Source organism: Heterocephalus glaber, unplaced genomic scaffold (assembly GCF_053883595.1).
Source record: "Heterocephalus glaber isolate CG9 unplaced genomic scaffold, H.glaber_assembly_v1.0 deba00001479, whole genome shotgun sequence".
Taxonomy (NCBI): domain Eukaryota; kingdom Metazoa; phylum Chordata; class Mammalia; order Rodentia; family Bathyergidae; genus Heterocephalus; species Heterocephalus glaber.
Genome location: NW_028258316.1, coordinates 5,080,696 through 5,086,695, shown reverse-complemented (window position 1 = coordinate 5,086,695; position 6,000 = coordinate 5,080,696).

Sequence of the window (6,000 nt, the reverse complement as noted above, 5' to 3'; positions counted from 1 at the left end):
TTCTTTTCTTTCTTTCCTTTTTAGGTACTGAGGATTGAACCCAGGACCTTTTCACTAAGCTACATCGCCAGCCCTTGTTTTATTTTTTTTGAGACAGGATTTTGCCAAATCACTAAATTCCCCAGGCTAGATTCAAATTTGCAATCCTGCCTCAGCTTCCCAGAGTGCTGGGTGACGGGCACACATCACCACTCCCAGCTGACTCTTTCTAACTCATTCAGCCTCAGGCAATCTCACAGCAACAGCAAATGGATGGGGACATTCGCCTAGAAGCAGAGTTTCCATGTCTGCTGATTCCATGTCTGGGGAAACTACCCAACATCACCGCCTTAGGTAAGGAAGGAGAAGCTACCGTGTCGGGCTTCCCTTTGAGGAAAATGCTCTTCTCTCCTCCATAAGGGTTAGGGTTAGGGTTAGGGGAAGCCGGTTACCTAGGATTCCAGCCGAGTCCTGCCAGGGGCCACAGACAGCAAGCCAGGGCCTGGGCCTCAGCTGGACCTCGATGCCTGCTTGCTTCTGTGCCCAGCGTGGACAGAAATGGGCGAATGTGCAAGGGGCAGCTGGTGTGGTTCTGGGGGCCACATAGCTCAGCGCTCCTGGGCAGCAGAGCACTGGTACATGTTTGACAGTGTGGCTGGGAGGCCACCCCCACCAGCCCCCGTGTGACCTAAGGCCAGTTATTTACTACTCTGGGTTTCCTCAAGGTGAGGTGGAGGTCACAGCAGTTCCCTACTCATGGGGCTGAGGACCAGGTCAGTGGCTCACACAGAAAGCGCCTGGTACCTGGCTCCCAATGAGCATCCAGAAATGGCAGCTAAAATGGAGCATAGTGGCACACACTTGTCACCCCAGCCCTCAGGAGGCTGAGGCAGGAGGATCACCATGAGTTCAAGGCCAAGCTGAGTTGCATAGGGAAACCCCATCTCAAAAAACCCAAAACAGGGCCAGGAATTTAGCTCAGTGGTTTTGCCACCTGCTATGCAAGCGCAAAGACCCAAACCCAAAATATAAAGAAATCAAAAATGGCAGCTAGTAGCAATGACTAAGGCCAAGACCTCAGAGTGCTGTGGTGGCTTTTTCTGTCCTCCTCTGAGCACCCTGGGGGAAACTGATCTGAAAGCAGGATTGTCCTGGGCAACGAGAACACTGCGGCCCCAGGTGCCACTCAGTGACCCTTCAGCCATGGCAACGGAGCCCCTGGGACGGAATCTCCCATCTACCTCTGTGGGACATGTGGGTGACACCCATGTGGCCAGATCCTCCAGCCTCAGCTTCCCTGAGAAGTAGACGCAGATGTCACCACCAGCTATGCTGCCCTGGACAAAGCAAGGCCCAGAAATCCTCCAGCCTCCTGCACCGCCGGAGCAACGCAGTTAGGAGAAAGAAGACAAGCCTGGGACCGTGGTGCACACCTTAATTCCAATACTCTGGGAGGCTGAGGCAGGAGGATCGCAAGTCCCAGCCCAGCCTGGGCAACTTAGCAGGACCTTGTCTCAAAATAAAAAATAGAAAAGGGGCTGGGGATGTAGGTTAGTGGGTTCGATCCCAAGTATGGCCAAAAAAGAAGGAGGGAAGGACGGGAGGGAGGGAGGGAGGGGAGATTCACTCAAGGGATGAGGATGATGAATTGTAGGGCACAGGGCCTTGGCTTTTGTTCCCAGCTAGGACAGCAGACTGACCGAGTGACCTGAGCAGGTCGCACCCCATGAGCTCCGTTTCCCCGCCTTGGATGAGACCACACCAGCGGTTCTATCTACATTGTGTTGGGCTGGGTCAGGGCTTCTACGGTCACTTGATTCAAATTTTAAGAAGATAGTTATTAAATACATTTAAGCATTTTTAACTGGTTTTAAATCATGGCCTCCAGCTGGGGGTGTAGCGCAGCAGGCCCTGGGTTCCATCCCCACTGACAGCTGAAAACCACGCACTCAGCTACAGTGGAACCTTGCCTTACGAACTCAATCCGTTCCCGAGGGCTGGTTGTACCTCAAGTTGGTCAGTGAAGGCTCAGGCTCCTCACAGCCTTCAAAGTCTCTCTCCTGTACACAGGCAGATCCCTCACTTAGGATTTCCCACTTAGCCCCACACGGGAAAGGATGCTGTCATGTTCCTTCCAGACTCTTTAAGGGTTAGATCTGTCTGTGAGACCATCTGGAAGCACAAATGCCCAGCATTCAATCGTAACTCAAGACTTTGGTCTTAAGTTAAAACTAAAATTCTGGTCATAACCTAAGTTGTTCATATGTCAGGCCGGTCGTAACTCGAGGGTCCACTGTACCTTCCGTGCTGCATTTCCATTTTATCAATCCCTGCTTTGTCCTTGTGCCAGTTTAAACCTATTTTAATTATTGTACCTTTATAGTAAGTCCTTTGGTTTTACTATAAATAAAATAGTAAATATAAATTGGTTCTACTCAACACTGCGAAGTGAGCCCAGGGCCTTCCCACTGAGCTGCGTTCCCAGGGCCCCTCCTCTGGGTCTTTCCATTTTTTATTTTGCTACAGGGCCACACTAAGTCACCAAATTGCCTGGGTTGGACTCAAATTTGTCATCCTCCTGCCTCAGCCTCCCGAATAGCTAGGATTACAGGGGTGTAGCACCGCACCTAGGTTTAGTTTCACTGATCTTTACAAGGTTGACTTGGCTTCCCCAGGCCTCTGCATACAAATTTTAGAATCAACTTGTCGATCTGCTGCCCCCTCCAAAACACAGTTAAGACTTGCTGGGATTTTGGTTGGGACTGCATTCAATCCGGAGATCAATCTGGGAAGCATCGATGATCTAACAATATTGAGTTTTCCACCCCACGAACATGGGTGCCTCCCTTCTTTAGTTGATTTCTCCCTATATTTTTAGTACTTTTCCATTTATTCCTGATTTTTTATGCTTTGCTGTTATTGGAAATATTTCATTTGATTTTTATTCCTTTCTTGCTAGTTCCAGTAATACTTCTTTTTAGACATTGACCTTGATCCCAAATGTCTTGCTTAAGATCCCTTATGAATTCTAATAGCACGTGGATTGTTTTGACTTCTCTCCGTCACAGTCCTGTCACTTATGACAAATGATGGTGCTGCGTTTCCTCCCACAATACTTCCGCCACTGTTGCATTGGGTTGCTGGATGCCACTGGCTGTGACCACGGCCGGTGGTCCTGTTGGGGGGTTAAACCCACAGCTAATACTGCTGAACACCAGCCGACTTCCGGGCCCTGCCCTTCAGCCCTGGGACAGCTAGGCAAAGGACAGGCAAAGTCTCAGCTCCTCGGGAGGCTGAGGCAGGAGGATCACAAATAGGAGGCCAGCCTGGGCAACTTCGTGAGACAATAAAATAAAAAGGGCTGGGACTTAGCTCAGCGGAAGAGCACCTTTGAAGCAGAGGTTCAGGTCTCAGTACCGCGGGGAAAAACTTCCTTCTACCCGGCTAGATCTTCTGAATCAGTTTTACTCAAGCATCCGAGACAGCAAGGTAAGTAGTTCAAACTGTCCTCGTCCACAGCTGCTTAAAATTTACATGGGGATCGCATCTGCCCTGGGTGGCCAGTTCAGAAAGAACCCCCTGTTCTGAATCTGCCTTCAAAGCAGCAGCTACATCGTTGCCACTGATTGTGGCTAATGGCAAGGAAATCCTCTCACTCTGAATTTGTAATTCAACTTGTAAGCCTACTGCCATTTAAAGGCTAGTTGTATCTATTTTGTTTGGTTTTGAGCACTTGGAATATATAATGATGGGTGTAGAGTGTGTGTGTGTGTGTGTGTGTGTGTGTGCGCGCGCTTTTTTTTGGGCGGGGGGGACAGGCTCACACTCTGTAGCCCAGGCTGGCCTTGAACTTTCGGTGATCCTCCTGCCTCAGCCTCCTGTGTGCTGGGATTACAGGTGTGTGTTACCATGCCCTTTGGCTCCGTCTTCCTTTTGCCCCCTTTGGCTACCCAAACTAATCTGCACCTTCTGAAACCACCCCCACCCCATCCTCAGACATCCTGTTCTCTCAATTCTTCTCCTCTGCTTTCGGTAGGCAGGTGCTGGAACCACTGAGCTAAATCCCCGGGCCAGCAGCAGGGGAGTTTCTATGAACGCATCTGCAAGCTCATCAGCTCCTGATCCCCATCTGCAGGCCCCAGTCCACCCACTTGCCATCTCTACTCCGCCATGGTGCGCTCAACCTCCAGCATTTCCTGTGGCCTCCTTTGAAGAGTTGCTGCCCTGCCGGGCTCCTCTCCATACCTACACACCTCCTGCTCGGCTCTTCCAGCCAGAGCCGACGTGCAGCACTCATGGGGACCTTGTGCTCCCTGCCTCAGCATCCGACACTTGCCACGGCGAGTCTGGGCATATTTCACAAGGGCCTACTCACCCTCTCCCGCACAGCCTTGGGGCCTCAGACAGGACCCGGAGGGCTCCCCGGGGACAGCAGCGAGGTGGCTGGGGCCCAGGACTTGCTCACTTTCCCTTGTCCCCACCAGCCTGTGGCTCCAGGCACTTCTGCTCCCATGTCACCCGTGAGTCTCCTTTCTCTGCCTTGCTCGCTTTTCCCCTGTCCCTGGAGGGCTCTACCGTGTCTCTGCAAACTCAGTTCTCGGGCCTAGAGCTCATCAGCTTTCCCTTGTAGTGACAGCGACAGGGGCGACAATCCCCCATTCCCCCCAGGTTGGAGCTGACACCAGAAGTTCAGTCCGTTTTCCCAGGTCCGCTCCTTGCCAAGACTTCCCTGGGGAAGCAGGTCACAGCCCAGGGCTCCTCCTCCCCTGCCACACCTGGGGTGTGAAGGCGTAGATCCCCATTCCATGGAGGACACATCTGGGCACAGTGGGGACAAGAGGACACCCCTTCCAGGGGTAGCACATGGGTGAGCAAGTGGCTCTTTTCTCCGGGAAATTCCATGGAGGATGATATGGTGACACCACAACTTAAAGGAGCAGGCGTTTAGTTTGGCTCACGGTTTCAGGGGACTCAGTTCATGGCAGGCTGGTTTCCAAGGCTGGAAAGGCGTGGCAGAGAAGCGGAGAAGGGGAACAGTGCCAGGGAGGAGGGCAGGGGACCAGAAAAGGACCCAAGGCCACGCCTTCATGGGCCGCCCAGACACCCAGCAGTGTGTTCTGCCAATCCCCTGGGCGGATCCAAAGCTGATTGATCGAGTTGACACCACAGTAACTGCCACATGGGGATAGCACCGCTCGACAAGCCAGCGACATCAGCACCTCGGGGAGCAGCCCCGGGTCTTCTCCAGCCTCTGGTGTCCACAGGTCCTGCACATTCGAGGTCTCAGAGGCACTGGCTCAACTCATTCACCTTTCACGACAGTCTCCAGGGGCCGGAAGCTGCACAGGCTGGGCTGGTGTGGCCAGGACCACCCTGCTCTTTGTGAGACGCTCCCAGGCTCCAGGGCCAGCCTGGCACATGGTGGGCATGCGTGAACAGTTTGCAGGATCTAAATGAACAAAGGGGTATCAGAGGGTCTGGAATAAATGGGGCTAGCTGGACGCTCGTCATCCCTGAGTCCCCAGAGTATGGAGGGGAGAGGATGGCGGGACAGAAGGGGAGGGGAATGACTGGGAAACTAGAGGTGTAGTTCAGTGGTACAGCAGGCAGCGTGCATGTGCAAGGCCTGGGTTCGTCCCCAGAGGCCACAATCGTCAATCAATCAAACTCCCAGCCCACGCTACACACGTTTTCTCTTTTCCTTTTCTTTCTTTCTTTGCTTTGTTGTTGTTGTTGTTGTTTAAGTCAAGGTCTCGCTATGTGGTTTAGGCTGGCCTCCAACTCACAGAGATCCTCCTGCCTCAGGCTCCTGAGTGCTAGGGTGATGGGCGTGTGCCACCACTCCTGACTTTGGCACATGCTTTGTGACACCTCAGCAGCTGAGAGCATTGCCCTTGCATGGAGCACTGTGTAGGGAGCCAGTGAGGGCCCCGGGCAGCACAGGAGGGTAGGGGTGCATTCATTGCCCTGGCCGCACCTCAGTTTCCCCCCTAAAGTGGGGACAGGCCTTGGCTTGCTGTG